At 43.4% G+C, this 21,579-nt stretch overlaps 1 long non-coding RNA gene across 2 annotated transcripts in view; it reads left to right on the top strand.

The window, feature by feature from the left end:
• The window catches only part of LOC102373383, a 176,620-nt gene that overhangs the window by 101,361 nt on the left and 53,680 nt on the right, over positions 1-21,579 (top strand). The window contains exons 3-4 of one of the 2 annotated variants that reach the window (XR_323592.1): positions 10,294-10,413; positions 16,095-16,439. This is a non-coding gene — a long non-coding RNA (uncharacterized LOC102373383). Of the gene's footprint in view, positions 1-10,293; positions 10,414-16,094; positions 16,440-21,579 lie in introns of those variants that run through there. The other variant, XR_003093580.1, reaches the window with a different exon arrangement.

Here is a 21,579-nt window from a genome sequence, read left to right as displayed (position 1 = left end):
CAAGCTTTTATACCTGCTTAAACTTAATGTGCATTAGCCTAATGCATATTAAGGTGATTTAGGCACACGTCTACATGTGCATGCACTAATGCACATTAACTGGGGTGTGCGGACCGACTTGAGACTTAAGTTAGTCCCAAGCCAATGGACGCACTCTGCATCAGTGTGCATTAGCACGTCTACATGTTCACTGATGCAGTTTAGTGCACATAATTTATTAGCACATAAATTTGGTACCTGCTTTATGCTGGTATCAAATTTAGGCTCGAATAGCCTTCAATCACCATTTTAAGGTGCATTAAGGATGTGCATGTGTAGACCTGTGTCCTTAATATGCCTTAAATCAACTAATGCGTATTAAATGTGCATGTGTAGACACATCCATAATGTTTCAAAGAGGCATTGCAACTAAATAACTCATATTTACATAAAGGCATTTCACAAGGAGATAAGAGTCTTCTGACCTTTATGGTGTGGGGCCAGAGCCAAGAAGGTAGCCATATAACCAGAATACATAACAGTGTAATGAGCGTGCTGTTATAATGATAGCAGATTATGCACTGCATAATAGACAGATAGTAGATAAATATGTCATCATAGGTTGTAATTCCATGGAAAGGGTCTCTTGACCTTGTAAATCAAGAGCTGTGGTCATAGGCATTAATGTACCCAGCGATGTTGTAGTGCTGCTGAGAGGTTATTCTTTTGGATTCCCAACCTAACCTATCCACAGTCTTATTTTTTTATTGTGTTCTGGACTTCCTAGTTCATTTCTCCTGTTGCTGGAATGAGAGTAGTAAGAAAACCTGAAGGTCCTGCCTAAAAGCAATATGTGTGTACATCCGTGTCGAGGATGTGCAACATGTAGATGCCTGAGCTGAGGAGTGATAAGGTGCTGACCCAGCTTAGAGGCCTTCCAGATTTTTTCTGCCTGTTGTTTGGAGACTGGGTTTCCCTCCAGGACCCTAATCCATACCGGACGAGGTGTGGGAGTGTCTGAGCATTTTCTGTCACTCTTTGACTTTTTAACTGAGCACCTCTGAGTCAGCATTAAGGTACCTCACTAGTGGGAAGCATAATAGTAGTTTAGACATAGCTTAGACATAGCTTAGACATAGTTGAGGTGTGCAGCAGGCTCAAAGGGAGACCCTAACAATTTGAACCTCACCTCGGAAGTGCTTGTGTGATTAGCACCTGTCCTCTCTCTATGCCTGGGGTCAGAATTGTAACAGTATTGAGGTGGCCAGTGGTGTAAAGAGGCATCTCCTGGGGCAGGGGGCTGGACTCGATGATCTTCGAGGTCCCTTCCAGCCCTAATGTCTATGAAATCTAGTAATTTTTTTCAAAATCACCCATAACCAAGAGGAGTTAGGTGCTTCTGGAATCCCTGTAGGCACAAATCTGCTTCAGGCACCTCAAAACAGTTATAGCCTGACCCGTAGACTCTACATACATCACAAATATGCTCACGATCAAGAGCCCCATGACAAGGAATGGATGAGTCAAGGCTTAGGCATCAAGAGCTGCAGCCCAAACAGGTCTTTTTTTTTGGTGATGCTCCTCTATGTTCATCTCCATAGTTTGTGGAAACTTGTCCTGTTTCTCCAGATCGTTGACTGAATCTGCGGATGTAGTGGAATCTCCCTGGGATGTGATCTAGAAACAGAGCAGATCCACTCCATAGATTTTTTTTGGAGCTAGACTTGATTTTTCTCTTGTCCCTATGTCCACTTGCTCCGAACCAAAGCATTCCTTAATCTCACCGCTAGAAACCACCCCGTGGCTGTTACGGTCCAGTCAATGCAGTGCGCTGAAGCTGCTCAAGGATGCTCGTGTCTTCCACCTGATTTTGAATCTCGGAGAGAAAAACAAGCACTTCTTCTGCAACCAGCAGAGCAGCTCTCTAAACAAACATCAAATCATAGCTGTGTGGCCCCCTCATTAGCGGTCTAACATCAAGGACTTTCATGAAGCAAAATTAACTATTTTTTGTAGGGTGTTTAACAAAAGAAGAGATACTAATGAGGTTAGTTAAAGGGTGGCCCCGTTTCATTAGCTCTGCTGGGCTAAGTCAGCCAGCGAGGAACTATCAAGAAGATTGCTTTTTTTAATTACTCTGTTAATTGATATAAAACAAAAAGGACGCAGATTAGTTGCATGCAATTAGCAAATTAATTCTTGGCAATTACAGGCTTAATAATGGAGTACTTTCACTGCTGTGTGTTGCATTCTGTGGCCTATATCCATTGCCTTCTTGGTCTGGGGTTTTTTTTCTTTAAAGGTGAACAAGTTTAAAAGATGTATATGTGCATATGTCTTGGGAGTGTTAACAGCATGTTGGTAGAGATGGAGTCCATATTTCACCTTCTGCCCAAATCTGCTCATCACTCCGGGTGAATTGTATCGTTAGAGCTGGGGGCTAAGGTGGGAAGCAACAGCGCTGCCAATTAGATGACTAATTACTTATATCTGTCCCCAAATCAGCAAGATGCTTAAGCCCTGAGACTACTGGGCACGTTACGGTTAGACCTGCACTCTGCTGTCTTGCTGAATTGGGACCAGTGGCTGCAACATTGGAGGGACTTTCGTATAAAAACTAGGCTCTTAGGATCTAATCTTACAAGTCTCTTCTTGTGCTAAAACACTTTGCCCTTAGACTGGAAAATGTCCCGATTCTCCTTGTAGAGCAGCATGCATGTGGGGCAAGCATTACGGAACGAATAAGAACAAAATTGCAAATACAAATGACTGTGTGTGGTTTTAGCCCCGGTAATGACCGTGACGAAAACATGCTCCTCTGACATGCCTTTTCTTTTCCTGGTAACACAGGACAGAGTGAAGCCTTATATGACATCAATTCGCTGCACCTCGGTTTCAACGCAGCTATTAGTCGAGTGTAAACACGATCCGAGAGGAAGGGGTCGATGTGTGCCAGCACACATGGCGTGTGTTGAGAGCGCTTTGCTTTCTGTATTTAAAGGGATAGTCAAGGGAGCAAAATGGCGCAGGACCTACTGTGTTATATCAGTTGGACCCTAGTTCTTTATGCAGCGGAGAGAAGGTTGTCTTTGGATCCATGAGGATTTTTTAGCTCACATTTAGGCTTAAATGATTTCTTCTCATCACCATTTTCCAGAAATTTGCAAGGTTTTGGGTCCCAATAACAGGAATCTCATATTAAATTTCCTCCATGTCATGTTCTCACAATATGCCTTTTTTAACATCGCTCCTAGATTGAAACACAGATATTAACATATTTTTCCCCCTTAATTCACCCATTATACTGCTAGCTGGTACCAAAGCCTTCCAGCCAAGAAGACTTTTCTCCACGTAGGTACACCAACCCTTTTCTGGGCCTTTTCCTTCAAAATGCTTTTTCAAGTAAAATATCTTTCAGGTTCAATACATTCGACTTATCCTTCTCGGACATTGCGATTGTGATCTTGCCAGTTTACATATCCTGTGGAAATGACAGTGGGTGTTCAAATGGAAACGGCACACTGATAGAAAGAGGATGGTCCTGAAAGTAGAAGAAGGTTTCTAGAACGAGTCCCTCCAAAGCCAAATGGAGCAGTAACAGAGCTGCACAGACGCTGCACATCATGAGTGGGTGCCCTAGACAGTTATCATGACTACCAGAGCAGGGAATAGAAAGTACATCCCTGTCCATAACGCTTTGTTTCATGTAGCTTCTCATTATTGATGAATGGGCAAAGTAGATGAGAAGTAACCTAAAAATATATATATTTTCTTACAAGCTTCAAATCTATGTCGATTTTTACTAACGGTTCAGTTTCAAACAATGGTTTGTCAGCTAGATGCTTACTAACAAAGTGGCCATTAGTTCAGACACTTAAGTACTAGGACGCCCTGTCTCCAATAGGACTAGACTGTTAGGTGGACATAACTAACGTATACCAGATAGTGAATAAAGGTAGTAAATTATACTTTTATGGGGGTTGGACTCGATGATCTTCCGAGGTCCCTTCCAGCCTGAATGTCTATGAAATCTATGAAAGTGATTAGAAACCAGTTTATACCCTTAACCAAACAGAAGTTCAGCACACATAGACTGGTTTAAAAATGGCAGAACCCAGTCTAAGATTTGCACCCGCATTGGAGGGCGAACGTGTGTTTTGTTCACTACCGATCTAAACTACGCCACGTAACAGCTCAATTCTGCCTTGGGCTTTTCGAATGTCTATACCTAACCAAAACGACCATCCCGGGAACTTTGCGGATCAGCCATGTCTTTTAAGGAAGTGTAAAGATTAGGAGCAAAAGCAAAAGTCTGAAGTGCCAGCTGCAAAATGGTATCAGATATCAATGCACCAACTGCTAAGTTTTCACATTACAGCATAACTAGCTTTTTCTCTGCATTTATTTTAACAGATACAGGCTACAGAAGTAGGAAGTGACTGATCTCTTTGTACAGAGCTTTTCATCCAGGCTTCCAACTGATTGCAAACTTGGGGTTGGATCCAGCTTGTCTGGCTCATACGAGTTGATCCCTTCGATTTGGGGTGGGTGAAGCGAGTAAACTTTGGCTCCAGTAATCCAGAGTAGATTTTAGTTCCTTTTTTTGGCATCTGGCTCTACATTGCACCTGGCACCGTGCTGAGGCCCCGCTTTGGAGCTCCCCCAGAGACTGCAGGTCTGCCTATTGAACAGGACTGCATGTGGATTTTCTCACAATAGTCTCCCCTCCGCGTTTAAACAGGCATGGCCCAGTTGAGCTCACGTGAGCAGATGAGATCAGAATTCAAGGCAGAGTGACTTTACAACAGTTGCAATTTCTCTCTCTGCTATGCTGAGAAATGAGGACTTTGGAGACTTCTCCATTAAGTTTTTCAAACCAATGCTCATGCAGGAGGGCTGCCCGCTAAATAGGACTATGGTGATGGTCCCCATTTTTACTTGCCTTTATTACTCTGGAAAGCTAGAACAAATTCCTTTTCCCTTTCTATAAGTGTTTCCAAGGTAGTTATGCCATGTAGCTCTCCCCTTTTCACTCAGCAATCTTTTTCTATCAAAATATGTGCCTTGTTTTAAATCCCATTTTTTTTAAATGAGACATCTTGTTTATTTTTTTCCTTGTCTTTTCTCCCCCCCCCCCTTACTGCAGCTGCTTCTCCTGCTGGTGCTCTGTTCCTGGCTGCCAGAGAAATGTTTTTCTTCCACTTTTGTTGCAATTTATTGATTTTTTTTTCTGCCTCTCCCCATTATTGGCTCCAAACCTTTAAGTTCTACTAAGTAAGGTGCTAGGTATTAATAAACATAGTATATATTTAAAGTAAAAAAATTAGGGCATGCATGTGGCAAGCACAATCAGTTCGAGAATGAAAAAGACTGGAATATGGAACTTAAGTCAACAAAATGATCCATTTAATCTATTTTGGATCATCTAATCTATCCATCTCCTCCTACACAATCATACATTTCTTCTCGCACAACATCTGAGAGGCTCTATCTTCCACAGGATTTTTCAGGGCTCTGTAGCTTGGCCTTCCAAGTTACCCCCCAGCCCTAATTTGGTGTGTGCATAAATAGATGGTTTTGTATTTGTTCGTTCTATCACTGTATTCAGACCCATAAAATGGACTGAGAAGGATGTAAACCACACGAGCCTAGGAAAGTTCCTGCCATGTTGTTACATCCATCGTTGCCTCATCTTTCCATGCAAGGAGCTGTGAGTTCAAACCCTGAGGACTGCCGTGGAGGATGCCATGGAGGCCCCGTGCCTCTGAACTGGCCTTGGAGCACCAGTATTCCCCACAGCTCACCCATTTCTTCCAGCGGAGCCATGGTGCCAGGCTCTCCCCCTGGCCATGGCTGTGCCCATGATTCTGCGTATGAACCTTTCAAAGGTTTCCTTCAGCAAGGAAGGAAGGATGCTTCCAGCAATAAATGCATTGCCCAAGTAGACATCTAGCTAAAACTCGTCATGTGGCTGATAGATTGGGGATTGAGCCAGGGCCTTCATAAAAGAGTGAGTTGTCCATACTTGCACTAAGAAGCTCTTTAGCTGGGGCTATAACAAAAATTTTCTGTGGCTCAGGCACATAAGAGGCCTGTGAGACACACATCAGCAGGTGACACTTGTTGTTTCCAGGGAAGTCTACACACGAGTGGTTTGGATGCAGGTATCCTAAAGCTCATACAGCCCAAACCTGTTATTTGCTTCTTTACAGTCAGTAGACAATCACAGTTGACAACAAAGTCCCGCATCTCGCCTACAGGGCCACTTAGCCTTTTTCTTTAATACATCGGCACCGAGGAAGAAAGTTCTGCAAGTTGGGCACATCATTCCTGGTCAAACTAAAACTTCACTGTAGCATGAAATGTGAAGTGGCACTGCAGATACAAGTACGAGCTATTACTATGGACCTTAGAGTAACCCTTAGTGCACCTTAGAGGGGTGTTTTCTCCACATATTTTTCAGCATCTTCCAGGAATATTTTGCATTGCTTGTCTTTTGTTCCCCATTTGGAATCGTTGTCAATGAGTCGGCAACAGCACTTCTGGGCATGTAAAAACCTACTTCTCGAAGTCATGAAAAAGCTTGGATAATGGGTCTTTTCAGGTGAGGCTAATACAGGGAGCGTTCTGGCCTCGATCAAAATATTGTGGAAAAGAGTTCGGAGAGGCAAACTACTTCCATCATCTGCATTCTCAGAGCATGAGCTCAGCTCAGAGAATAATGCAATCAGAGGAATCTGAATAACTTTGTTTTCTAAAGTAAGTTCGACTCTGCTGACACTTTGTCTGGGTGCAGCAGAAAAGGAAGCCCGAAGCTTGCAAGATCAGCATAGTCAATGATCAAAGAAGTGTAAATCCAACCTAGGCCAACCCATTTCTTGCAAAATTCTCCTCTTGCATCTGCAAAGTGGATTTTGACTCCATTATTCATCTTGTTTAGGAATCCCATGCAATGGGAAGAAGAGACTTGTACTCTATATTTTTAAAACTTCAGTGTCTTTGAAAGGTCTACTTTCCAAAATCAGACATGGGCTCACGGCAAAATGGAAAAAAAGACCAGGATATAGGCCAGACAGAGTTGAGTCACAATACTAAAATCCAGATCTGAGTTTCAAAAATCCCTCTAGGTCTGGGAGGTGGTCAGATCACGGGGATTGGTTTGAACATCTCACCTCTCATCGTCAATGTATTGTAAAACCCTTGGTAAGGAAATGAGCTTGATCATGTATGTGGGGACACATTAGATCTCCACATATTCATTTGCAAAGCCTCGTGTTTTTTATTTTATGATGTTAGGAAAGAAAATAAGTGAAGGAATATACATTTTCTATGAGTCTGGTATGCATGACTCACTCTGCAACAGCAGGAGCTATCTTGAGCTAATTCCCTGAGAATAGTCCTATAGACAGGTTAGTGATGTCCACTTATTAGTCTTCCGCCTTACATTTACTTAGCTACGTTCTCCAGATGGGAAGGTATTTCAGTGCTTTGGTATCCAGCTGGAACCAAGATGTACAGAAGCTTCAAAAAATACAAACTATCTGGGAAGAGCAGATGAGCAAAATCTTTTGAACCTCAAAAATAGTTCCATTTTTATTTTGGAGGAGGATTTTTTTTTTTACTTCATCTGAATGGGTGTTTCTGGCCATCCCTCAGCAGAACTATGATGACATATAGGCTGAGATTTTCATATAGTCTGAGATTTTCAGAGCCATAGAGGGCACAGTCACAAAAGGGTTCATAAAGTGATAAGAGGTCACAATCACTGTGCTCTTCCTGTATAGTTATATGGATGGGGTGTACGCCTAGATTTCCTGCAAGGAGCAAGGGTTCCTAGTATGTGAGAGTTTGACCATCTACATTCGATTCTCATGGAGAATCCCATTTTAATGGGAACCGGGTACCCAGATCTCTTACAGCTTTGCAAATATCATCTAGAAAGCACACGATGGAGTTTTAAATTTCTGCACCCCCCTGGCAAATCCTGGTTTTCTTCCTTGAGGGTGGTTGTGCTGTTTATAACCTCCAGCATGGCTTTGCAGAAAATCACATCGCTGCAGAAGGCTGCAGTACTACAACAGGCAGATGCTATGTATGCAATTGGGGGACAGCCAGAGAGATAATTTTCCGTTAGTTTCCCAAAGAAAGATAAGTTTGAAATGCTAAACACACAAATGACTAGCTTCTATGTATGTGTTCACAAGGGGTTCAAATTAAACTCCAAATTGCATGACCCTGATCTGTACCGATTAGAAGCTGACTTAGATTGCAATTAAGTCAGGCTATAAGTCAAGAGCTCCGATAACGATTATCATTTCTCTATTTGGAAGACCCGATTGGCAAAAAAGAAAATATGTATGAATCTGTGCATAAGCAGTAGTAAATTGTCATTAAACAGTTCCATCCCTATTGCATGAATTGAGATAATATGAGATATTTGTAATTAGCAACAGGATTTATTAAAGCTCCGCTCTCGTGGATTGGTGCTGTCTCACAATCAAATACAGTTTGGGATTTTGTAGCAGACCAGTTTTTAATCACTGGAGTCCTTCATTTTTAGTAAATCCAGCCCTAATTTTTGTTATCCCCTGGTGGGCTTTACTTGAAAAAGTTTAATTTGGTTGAGATTCCCTTAAAATCATCTCTGCTTAATGCTTTCCAGATTTCTGAAGCCTGCCTGCCCATCTTTGTACAAAATACACAAGTTGTAATCATCAGCTATATCCAGGTCTTGCATTAAATATCAGTTTTATGCTTTGGGATTTTTGGTGTGTTTTTTAGAAGCAGGTGCCAGTCTGGGACTGATAGAAAGGAAGAAATGGCAGAAAAATAAAGTTTGTAATTGGAGAGTAGGAGGTAAATTATAGAGATGATTTAGAGATTCTGAATGCAGAATGGACGATACGAATGCTCAGAAATGAACTGCTCCTAGACTATTAGGAGTTGAAGGTCACACCATAAGTCATAGGAAAGGTAATTTTCTCTAGATTTGAAATAGGATCTCAGATCTGACCTACGACCTCAATGTCAAGAACATCTGGGCATTCATAATACATCAATTCCTTTGACTTTTATTTTTCTTTTTTCTTTGCTCCTAATATGATAGAATGGAGTCCAAGAAAGAGCAGGACTTCCTCATTCTGAGCATTGCCCATGACTTAACTGTGACCCTAGACGAGTGATTAATACCCCTTTTTTTGTCTCCATTTCCCAGTAGGATGGGTATGGGTACAGTGGTGCTTAGTGTGTTCACCTTCGGGTTTCAATATTTAATTAATGCTTTGTGGTCCTCGTATGAAATATATTGCATGCCACACATTTCAAATGTTTCTGCTGGTTTCAAAGTTTATATCAGGAGAGTTTTCTTAAAAAATAGGGTATATTTTTCAAATGCAGAAAAAATTAAATATAACCTTTGAGAGTTTATAATAATAGTCCAACTTTCTTTCATAACATTCAGCTTTTTGGTCATGAAAACTAAAATGTTCTTTTAAAACTGCAGTCCCTCTTGAGTTCAGCTGGAGACACACATGGTCATCCCCTTTGAACATCAGGCCCTATCACTCCAAAGTCAGGTCCCTCGGAAAAGAGGCACCCCCAGGTTAGAAAACATGGGCTTTCCTGCACCTCTGTTTCCCTCATCTCTCAAATGAAAATACAGGAGCTGAATGGGGAAAAAAAGGCATAAAAAAATGGTATTCTTTCAAGAATACCTCTTTAATGCAAGACCCTAAAGGGAAGTTCCATAAGGACAGTGCAATGCTAAGACTTCACCCCAAATTGTCACTTGAGATGCCAGAATGAGACAACATACACTTCTAGTAGGTTTTGGTGACACGTATTTAGTGTGTGGTTTTACACATTAAATGTGGTGATGTATTTAATGTGTGCATGCCCTTTTCGCACTTATGAGGGCTTCTGTGTTTTAATGAAAATTGAGATCCCGTGGCACAAGATGGCAGCTCCAGGCAGCTCTGTATACTGTCCTGCTAACCCCCCTCTCCCCCAGTTCAAGCCCTGCTTTACCTGGTGCTCTGTACTTTGCTGGGAGGACAAGGTTGCGGGGCATCATTAAATAGCATTTACAAAGGGCTTTGAAGACGTCAGATGGAAGATGCTGTGGAAATAGAAAGTGATTTTAAAATCCCACTCTAACCATAGAGTCTATTAACTGGTGACATCTGAGATCCTCTACAGGAATGAGGATGGAGAGAGAAGTGGCACCAGTGGCTTACTCCAGCAGATGGCTGGGAGAGGGGAACAAATCCCAGCTCACAGAAATAATGCAGGGATGACTTTGTGTTTTATTTTCAGATGTGTTGGAGTATGCCCCAGGGAAAGGAGAGCAATGGTAAACACGTCCCAGTGGCTCTAGAAAGAAGGCAGGCACCCTTGGATCCAAGCAGAACAGGTGTTGAACCTTGGCACGATACGGTGAGTGATATCTCATTTCTGTATCTTGCTTGGGTGGACTGTACTTTGAAGGGTGCTGTTTCTTTTGCTTTGCTCCTGATGAAGCCCCTATAGGCCGGTGGTATTAGAAGAACATAAAAACAGGGCCCTATGGGCTCAGACCATGGGTCCATGTAATCCAGTCTCCTATTTCCCACCGTGGTGTGAACTGGATTCCTTTGGGGAAGAGTATTAGAAACGGAGCATGCGTAGAGTGATCATGCGCTCCCAGTCATAGGTTTATGGCCTGTCTGCACACTGCAAATGAAAAAGGCTGACCTGGGGTTAAGTCCCCAGTTTCCCCATGTAGCTGCTGAACTGGGGCACATGTCCAACGTGGGACTTTTAGCATGAGCCATGCATTCCTCTGGAAGAGCTTTTCTCTGTATCACTGACACACAGGTAAGATAAAAGGAAACGTAAGCCCCATGTACAACATGCATTGCCCTGATTCCAGCCGTGACTTGCCAGCACGCAGTGTACGTGGGGCAGACTTCCAATAAAGCACCGTTTGCATTGGTGCGGTGTACCCCAGTTTTGAGAAACACTTTGCATCTCTGCCAGGGGGTTGCCCTGGAGCATCTCCATTGTGAATGGACCCAAGGGTAAGTCCTCACTGAAAACAAGGCCACAAATAATCAGATGTCTCATTTCTGCCTTTAATCAGACTTGGTCAGATCCCATCTAGAGAGTGGCAAGCCTGGAGAAATATGTAAGAGGAAGGCTCCCCAGGGAGTATGATCTTTAGCCTGATTCTCCCTCATCCTCATGACAGTTATCGGGTTTGTTTCCGTAGAGCAAAGAGGGATTCTGCCATTCAGTTGTTTATATTTGTCTTTCCCTTATCCATGGGTCCGGGCCAATCAGTGAGACTGTCTGGGTGCTTGTCTGAAAAAGGATAAAAGGATGTCAGTCTTCTTCCCTTCCCTATAAACACCACCCCTCAATAGCATTCCTCATTTCTAGTAATCCCAGTGGTTATGGGGAAGGCAGGAGAGCTGTTAGGAGCTCCATCACGAGCCTTCTCAGACGCCCCCATGGGCGTAGGGCAACTTTCCCTCCCTGCTCAGGGTGCCCACATCGCCCATCTGGGCAGCAAGAGAAGGGCAAGGTAGGCAGGGAGAACTTTAAAAACAAAGTAATCCTGTAAATAGTTCCTCAAGCAGGTTGAGACGCACTGTTGAGGATACCGTTAACTCCCCGCAGTCTCGGAAAGACGGGGGAGAGAAGCTTATTTCCATATCTTAATTAAAATTTCCATTAATCCCATCTGAGGCCTCATAACTTCAAAAACTTGGACAAAAAAATAACACTTATTTCTGATAAATATTTTAGACTAATTGTTCCAAGGTGGCTGACATCTCTTGTTGGTGAATATCAAGTAGCCTTGGATCCGGTGTGCTAGTTAAGGGGGAACTGCAATGGGGTTTTGTTTGCTCTCGGAAAATCACTGACTACCTTAAACAGCCGGGGTACGAGGAGCACTCGGTAAATCCAGCGAGCTGAGCTGGGCAATCTGCATCACACTGGTGCTTACTTACACAAGTAGCCCCACTGATTATCCACAAATGAGTTTTTGCATTTTTAACGGTTGTAGCCGTGTTGGTCTACGGACCTAGGCAGACAGGGGTCCTTGGGTAAATCTGATATGTTTTGTTATTGAGTTGGTCTAATAAAATATATCAGATTTACCCAAAGAAACTTTTCTGCATTTTTAGACATTTTTTTTTAGGATTCACAAAATCATTCAGACCCACTCCAAGTCACTGGAGATCTCAGGAGTGCATCATTCTGTAGTGTCACCTGCCAGGGACACTTTGAACCATAAAGAGAGTCAATAGGAGCTCACGCCGATGTTTTAAATATTTTATGTGGTCTCTAATTTTAAAATGGATACGCACTCCTGGAGTTTTACAAGTGCTGGTATAAACTGGAGTAGGATAAATGACTTTAAAACTTTGTCCCTTATTCCCAAAATTCCCCAACCAGTCAGCTCCTACTCTGCTCCTTAGGTGAAAGGCTTGTGACAAACTAAAGACTAACAAGCGGAGATCAGTAGGGAACGCTTTCCACTACGTTTCTGCTCCACAACATGTAGACCTTTTAAATGACTTTTATTTCAGGATCAGAAGGAAAATACAAAAAATATTTAAAAAAATGTCTTGGAACAAGAAAATGCCAAAAGTTGGAACTGCAGAAACAGAATTTTGCATTTTTTGTTCAAAACAAAATTCAATGTTGTTAAAATGCTTCTTTGATTTTCCAGAAATGAAAAGCTTTTTCAAAATGTAGTTTTCCAAAAAAACCATACTTTATTGCCCAACACTAACATTTCAAAGTGGCAAAGCAGGTCTTGGCTTGTGTCCATAAGCATGGAAGTAGCTCCCATGAAGCTAGAGCCACTTCTCCTGTGATACACGGCTACAGCTGAGCTGTGATCCTCAGGGAATGGCCCTGGAGCCTCCTAGGATGGCTGGTCTGGGGTTCCCATGTTTTCCAGGGGGAAAAAAATGTAAATGCTACGTTGTTCCCTTGCAGCAACTTGGACTCGTGAATCTTAATTTCCTCAAAGGCATCTTTGAACAAACCAAGGAAACAAAAGCAATGACTGTGGATTACACATGCATGATATTTTTGCCTTCAATTTATAACAATCTCAGAGTCTTCCTCCCTGGTGCTTACCCCTTCGATATTTATGGAGGATGTATTTGATGTCTTCCTTCACATCTGATTCCTTTGCACTTAAGCAGCGCAAAATCCCAGATACATGCATGAAATATTGCACCTAGAAGTTAATTTTGTTGGCCCAGAGCAATTCCTAGGTGATGCAAAGCTATCACGGATGGCTTTAATATGCACCTACTTGTTGCCCCACTGCTTTGCACCCAGGTGACAGGGTGGAGAGATCTCCACTTCAGAGATCCTCTGCCAGCAGAGTGGTTTCATAGGGAGTGCTGTGCCAAAGGTGAAATAGGCTCCTGGTCAGCTCCAGGATCAGGACTGCAAAGGGTGGCTTAAAGCCATATGCCATGAATATGGATATATGACCAACCTAGTGCAGGGTGACTGCCATCCCTGCTGTCACGAGGATCTGGGGAGCAGAGCGGACACCTGTGCACCGACGGAGATCCGGCCTTCCCCTCCTGCTCATCGATGCACTATGTTCCTGCTGGGTCCAACTCTGCCACTGGGAAAATCAAACTTCCCATTGATATGCATGGGATTAAGATTAGTCCCCACGATTTATTTTGCTAATGACATATTTGCTAAGGACCTTGAAGAAGGCAGCTGAGAGTGTTGGAGGAGAAAGCAGCCCCCGTTTTGCACGGCACAGCGTTCAGAAAGTTCACGCGGGGAGAGGCGCTTCGCACCCAGCCCAGGCTGTGAAACACGCTGAAAATTAACATCTTTCCTTTCAGATCTGCATTGCTGATGGCTGTGTTGTGGCTCCAGAGTCGCACCGTATGTCACGCTGGGGTTTTAGATAATTGTTTCAGTATGAAACAGCTCCTGTCTCTTAGGACAGTTACGGTCATGTGCTATGTTCTTCAGCATGGGAACTTTCTTTTTTAAAAAAGCATTTGTACAGCACCGAGTACAGTGGGCCTCATCACTGACCTCCACTGAAATACATGTAGCATTAACAATGATCCGTGATGATAAAGGGATGGCTGATTTAAGGGGTTCGGATGCGGCTGCTGAGATCTTAAGTTCTACGGGTCAAAGCCCTAGCTGATATAAATCACTTTATTTCCAGGAGTTTGCATTGATTTGAGTTTAGAATCAGTCTCCATAAATTTAGGAAAAGGCAACGCCAGCAGCAAAGTCTGAAATGCCAATTTTATCCTTAAAACATTGATTTTAAGGGGCAGTGAGGAGAGGAACAGACAAGTCGGAGCAGAACCGGGGGGAGAAACTGAGCTGCTTTTGTGCTTCTCTGGCAGTTTTTAAGGCTCCCAACTGTCCTATTTGCAAGGTGCAAGCTTTGCAGTGAGAAAGTGTTTTCAAAAGATGCCAGAAGGCAAAGCCCATGGTTCACATTCCTATTTCTCCCCACAGTCCATGAATGGGTGTAGACTAGGATTAGCAAACTTTTGTTCAGTGGCTCTAGATCCCTGGTAGGCTTATATTTTAGCAAGCAACTGTTTTATTTGTACTGTTTCCCCCCTCTACGTTATGTAAGTATGACATTTCCCCCTAATATTTAATATAATCTCTTAGATCTCATCACCGCAAAGTTTAGAGAGCAAATTAAAACACCGTCCAGTTCGCTGTAAATACAGTCAGTTTATTCAAGGAAAGCAGAGTCCTTACTGTTCAAACCCGATTGAGTCATAAGCAAGTCAGGTTCACCTTTTGGTTCAGCGTTGCTCGGATTAATTATCCCCAAGTGAAAAGGGGGTCCTCTCCAAGATTCGAGGGCTATTTGGGCCAAAGGGGTGCAGTTATGCCAATGAGAATTGGACCCAGGTAGGTGTGTAGAGACTGGGTGGTGCAGAGGAAGGAGACAGAAAACACAGTTGTTCATTTGGAGCCAGATCTCATACTTCCTCTGCAGGCTCAGGTCCCTGGTGAGCGGAAGAACAGGAACCGTAAAAACCCACTAACGCTCAGCTGGCTGTCGGCACATGCAAAATTGAAGGGAAAGTATTTATTTCCCGACTTCGCACTTATTATGCAAGGGGCGATCAGGAGGAAGAGCAGCAATAATTAAACTGTGATGTTGAGCCCTGGTGCCCCCAAGGTAAAATCCTCTAAATGAACTGAACGTTGAAAACGGCAAACTGCAAGGGACTTTGTCGCAGGATCTCCGTGGTCATAGATCACCTTTGACTGACAGAAAATTGGACGCAGGTCGTGGGAAGGGACAAAAAAAAGCGTTGCATTGGGGGAGAGGGAAAGCAGCAGCTCCTGAAGTGAGCCTAAAATCTGCCTGGTTGCTAGGAAAGTAGCACTCCTTTGCTCCTGATAAGTAATTTCAATTTGTACCTATATTTATAACAGTATGAAGATCCATTTTATAATCTCTGTAATAAAGAACCTCATCAGCAACTTCTCAAAGAAACTTGTTATTACGGAGAATGACACTCTAATTGCCTCCAGACATTTAGCTTGTCTAGTGAGTGAAGTAACCTGATAAGCTATTGAGCTATTAAGTGATGTAGAATCAATTAATGTAGTGAGATAAGAAAGTAATACCCTACCTAGGTAAACTAAGTAGTTTGTGTCAAACTAGTCACTATTAATTCAGGTCCAGAAAAACATGGTAGACCAGTTTAATTTACAGTAACATGGGGACCATATGGAACTCAGTGGGGTATATTTTTACAAAGGAAAATTAGCTTTGCAAGGAACATTTTCTCAAACACTTTTGGATCCAACCAATGTTAACCTACTTGCAGTTTTGGAGTTTTGGTCAGAAATATTTTCCAAACAAAACACAAATACCACGTAACTCCACTGCACAACTATTTAAAAACCCAGGCCTTGAATTTTACACCAATGAGGCACAAAAAGGTGCAGGGTGTTTAGTTTACATGTGAACTTGTGTTCATAGGCCTGCCTAATTACCTTTTTGCACACACGGCCGTGCAGCCGGCTCTCTCAGTGGTAGTACATTTTGTGCACCTGAGTGTTGATTTCCAATATCTTTTTCTCTCCAGCCAACAGAGGCAGCTCATGAGACCTGGCGAATGCTGCACTGCTACCTAACGTAGTGAAAACAAGAGCAATTGGACATCTAATCTGCTTAGGTGCTTTTGAAAATCCCACTACGTGCCAAAGATACGCTTGGAAATCTGGGCCCAAATCCATTAGCTGGGAGTCAGGCCAGAGCCCTCTTGCGAGAGCTATTCAGTACCACACTTCATGTCGAATACACAAGAGGTGTTGGACCAAAGACACATTACTGTCATTATTACAAATAACACCAGGCCCACAAGATGCCCTTCTCCCCTTTGGTGAGACCTGGCCCATCTTGATTTTCTTTCTGTTCAGAAAGACCTTCTACAAAGAACTTGGCCATCGCATAAGGGCCTTTTGATGGGAATAAAGGGAATGACCCATCAGTTTTGTCAGGGTCAGAAAAAAATAGCAGAACCCAAGAAAGAAAACAGCCAGAGGTTCTGGTTGTCTGGCAGAGCTGTGCAGATGTGGGGCTGCAGTTGTTTCTAGTCTGCTTTAAATAAGAATAGCTTGCAGCCATCCGCGCCGATTTGCTTAATGCGCTCTTTGGAATTCACAATGTAAATTGAATTGTGAGCTCCTCTGCCTTTGCATGGGAACATTTGGACTCTAATATTACCGGCAGAACAAGTTCCCCTAAATGAATTGTTCTCACAAATGATACCGATGCTTTGCACTCCTACTCAGTTGATGCCATTGCGGCTACCAGCAAGAAGGTGCTGCTTCAGAGTGAAGGGGCTGAGATGGGATGGGAGAAGAGGGAGCAGGAGACCAAGAAGAAAAGACCCATTTTTCTAGGGAAATGTTGTGTGGTTTGGAAAACACCTTTTGCTGCTTTCCATTACGTCTCTCTGTGTGGTTGCACCAAGGATGGGATCAAAGGAGCTTTAAACCACCTTTGTGCTATGTGGCTGCTGCTACATAAGACAGTAGCTCGTTACTAGTGTGCAGCAGTAATGAGGTACTGCTCAGTCACCGTTACCTGGAAGCCTTGCAGGGATGCTACTACGCAGTAATGCCAGTTACTGCACAGTCATTTAGTTATGCAAGTACTAAATGTATGACAGTTGTTACTGCGCAGTCAGTGTCTCGTGTAGATGTGGCCTCTGTATTTTGAAATCTGTACAGGAGCCTGATCCGTCCATAGGGTACTTAAATCAGCCTGAGGTTTATTCTAACTTAGACTTTACCTCTCAGAGTGGATGCTGTAGATGCTGAGAATCAGAGCGCGGGTCTATGAGAAGGCTCACCCCATCTCCACCATGCTTCCTGCAGCTGTGCCATTACTGGTACCTGAGCCAGCTGTTTTTAATGCCACGCTTGGCTTGCAGGCTAGACTTCCCCAAAGTGGGTCTCCGTGTTACTGAAGGTATCGGCAAGCAAACAAAAGTTACAGCAAGGTTCCTGGGAGCAGAGGCTTAGCGTGCACATCAGCTGTGCCCCAGTAACTGCCTGGTACATGTGTACAAGCGCCGTGTGTGCCCATCCTGGCCCTGCAGTGAGTGGAAGTGAAATCACAGGAGTTTCTCCCTGTTGCACTGAGGGCTGAATTCTCTCTGCGGCCTGGCACAACATGGGTAGCTACCAGGGAACAGCTCACACGTGATAAGTCCCTGCCTCCTTTTAACTCCTTATGGTTGGTTCATTTGTCCGTGCCCTGAGCATCCAATTCTCAAGGCTCACCAAATCATTTGTCCATGTGATTACCACGTACCAGATGCATATTTTAGAGTCTTTTCTGGAGTTTCTTGTTTCTATACATATAGAGTCTCCAACAGGGACTTTTAACTTAACTTAGGCAGTCTCACTTTACAATGATTGTTGGACAGGTCAGTACAGACTATCATTGGAGTGATTAGTAGGTAATTTTACAATCATGCCATGTTTGTACAGGTCATATATTTTTAATATGAGTTTTTACAATAAAAGGATCTATCAGTTTAGTCAGCAAAGCATCCAGGAGCCATGCAAAAATATGCTTCAGCAAATCATTTGCATTCTGGCCCAACAAGCTTTCTGATGGGACAAGAAGAAGATTTGCCTACTGAATGATTTTTAATTGTTTGTGAATTCTGATGAAATGTTTAGATATCCCCTCAGTCCTTACAATTAATAGTAAATAATTATAATAAAAAAACCTCTCCTCTGTGTCACATGCACATCCATACACACATGCACAGGTTTGCAGAACCACACTTTCTTTTGTTCCCTTTGTTCTCTTTGTTCACTGTGCAGTAATGAAAAATGACAGCCATATTTATTGTACCGTTCCTCCAGGAATGCAGAGATAATTACCTCCCCTTAGCACGGAGAGGGGAACCAGCCAGAGCTGAGTCTCTTTCCAGCGTTCCCAAATTGAAGCTGGAAGTTTGCAGGAAATGCAAATGGTAGGCCTTGCAGGAGTAGTTAAGGGACAGCAGAATAAGTGCAGTGTCTTTGCGAGGTGGTTTCCCAGGGCTTGTCAGAAAATAAAAGCCAAATGGATCTCCTAGGCTTGCATCGTAAAGGGGACCACTTTATATTCCACCAGTGTCCTGTGTCTGCTGACGTGACAGAGTTCCTGACCTGGTGCCAGGTCTTGTTCCCTTGAACACTGCAAATACTTGCATTGCTTAGGCTGCTTGCTGCTTTACAGCCTGTGCCGAGGAAAGAATGGACAACCCCTTGCAAGCTACTTCTTGCAAGACTGTGCACCTGGTCAGCTACTCTATACCGCAAGTAGGACGGATGGGGCCACAGCTCTTCAGTCTACCCCTGTTTTCTCACCGGCAGGGAAGTATTAGACAATCTCCCTACACTGAAGTTCAGTTCATGGAGACTTCCCGCACATGGCCATAGAGGAGCCATGACAAGATCCTAACTAAGGCCAGTTCATGTAAGTGAGGTGCCTCAACATCTATTTTTAACAACTAATTTCCAACGTATCTTTTTATCTAAAGGTAATTTAAAAAAAAAACCAAAAACCTGTTTAGCCCTTAATAAGAAAAATCATTTCATGTTTCAATATTTTTCTCCCCTGGATTTATTTCTTCAATTAGGGATTTTTTTTGAGGTATTAAAATATAATCCAGCGAATTTAATCATGTTTCCTGTAGCACCTTGTGTCTTCAAAGCATTTTACAAGCTTCAGTGCATTCATGTGCAGCACACACCTGCAAGGGAGGCTAACTGGTCATTTATATCTCCAGGTTACAGAATGAGAAATAATAAAAAAGGGGGTGGGGGGTGCCAGGATATTAGAGCTTCCCACTGTGGAATGAAAAGAAACACAATTGTGGCCACATCCCTTCAAAACATTGCTATCCTGACCACACCAACTTTATGCTGGGACAGAAGTAGGAGTGAACAATTAAGGTAAGGCCTGGCTAGTTGGGGGGTTTTCAAAGGAAGCTAAAAGATTTAGCATCTATTTGCCAAAAAAAGGTGGTAGGGTTTGCATTCAGCTGCAGGACACCGACAGTTGTGCATTGGATGGTGTGCTCTCACTGTGCCCACCTAGCAGCTGCCTTATGAGTCAGTATGGCATGCTTCAAGGCCTCTGTGCCTTAAGGGATTTTTCCCACAGTATGTTATCTGATATATGGTGAAAACCAGCTGGAATCAATAGGGACTTGGGCTGACATTCACAAATTCCCGGATTCTTTCCCTGTGATCCACCTCTTTTTGGGTGCCAGCCGGTATCTCACCTGCAGCCCCAGCAGGAGCACAATAAGGAGAAGGAGATCGTGGACCTCCTGCTTCTGGAGGCTGTTTCTTTGCATCAACTTCATTGATGCTGCACCATTTCTGAGCCCATGAAACATGGATCAGTCTTTGGGAAAAGTTTGTGCTGCATGCCTGGGGTGACCAAGGATAGCTGTAGTATTTCAACAGGCGCCTTTCTAGAGATTTGTATGGAGTTTTCCCAGAGCTGTTCGCCAATGTTGCAAATGAGTCGGAGTAATTCAAAGTGCCTTGACTGTGTGTGTGTGTGTGGGGTGTGTGAATCTTTTTCTTCCATCGTTATCTCTGACACCAGCTTGGTATGGGCAACTGGAGTGTTATCGGTGTTGTGATGGAGGTGTGTGCTCCCGATAAGGTGCTGCCTCCATGTAATCTAAAACTTCCTTGCATACAAGGGGTTCGTGAAAGGCATGGGGGCAATCAGTGACCTTCATATTCCTATTCATTTTCCCCACACTAGACCTCAGAAGTCATAAACTGAATAGGACACATCTCTACTGTGCTCCAAGTCTTATCAATCAGCATAGCCCATTCAGCTCGGTTAATGAGGAGAGAGGTTGGAAAAGGTTCGCGATGGCAGGATGGTTAGGAAATCACATCACTTTTATTTAATGAACGTGGTATGCTTTCACCCATTTCTTCTGCTAGGGATGTTAATGGTATTGACAGGTGCACTATCATTTTGGGTGACCCAGTTTATCCTCCGTTTCCCTGGCTAACAAAGTCTTTTATCGGACACTCGGATTTCATAAAGGAAACATTTATCACCTAAGCAGCTGCAGGATGACAGGGGAGAGTGCCTGTGGGATCCTGAAGGGAATATCGTGCCATGAGAAGGCTAGAGCCCCTTGCCAACCTACGACAACTGCATCTTCTATATTGCACAGTATCTATGCATGATGCCCACTGAATTTGAGCACCTGCTTTCCTTTGGAAAATCCCAGCTTCGGTTTTGTATGCCCACAGGGTAAAGAACCGCCTCCTTTTCTTAATGTCCATCTGCAGGCTCCCAACATCTCTGGCTGAATTGAATAGTAGAAACTACCTGCTCGTTCTCTCCCTAAAACAGTGAGAAGGAGGTGTGAGGAATGGGCAGAACTGGATCTCCCTTCTACCCGGTGACCAAAATAGCAAAACTACTGTAGAGAGGAGATGAGGGTAACAAGTAACAGCTGGTATCAGAGAGCAGTACATTTTCTCCTTGGCAAGCAAGCAGAAACCAGGAAAAGAATGATGGTGCAAGGGCAGGTCTTAAACTGGAAGTGCTCTGATAGAAAAAAGAAGGGGTGGCTATCACAGCTTCCTCTGAAAAATGGTCATCAGTTCTATAATTTACTTTGTTCCTCTCTTGTTCTGTCCTAGTCCAGAGAGGTTAATTGGAGCATGTTGCAAAACCTAGCATAGCTCACATGTATTTAGGAAGGCAAAGGGTTCAGGGGGGGTGAGAGGGGGGGGGGGGGGGGGGGGTCTCTTGTTGTTGGGCACATAGTAAGCTTCATTTTGCCAGAAAGCCAGTTTATTGGAGAATTACGCAACTGATGCAACTGAGAAGTATGCAACTGATGCAAATGCTAAACTTTTTCAAAGTGCCCCATCAACTTAACAGCCTAAGTCCAATTTTTAGAAAAATGACACAAGTCATTTTTTGGGTCAGGGATCAGATTTTCAAAGGTCCTGAGATGCAGGAAGAGGCAGGTAGGCACCTTACAAAAGCGCCTGAGCACTGGTTGATTCACTGAT

Source organism: Alligator sinensis, unplaced genomic scaffold, assembly GCF_000455745.1.
Source record: "Alligator sinensis unplaced genomic scaffold, ASM45574v1 scaffold752_1, whole genome shotgun sequence".
Classification (NCBI taxonomy): domain Eukaryota; kingdom Metazoa; phylum Chordata; order Crocodylia; family Alligatoridae; genus Alligator; species Alligator sinensis.
The sequence above is the reverse complement of the archived record's forward strand: the minus strand, read 5'-3'. Positions and strand labels throughout refer to the sequence as shown.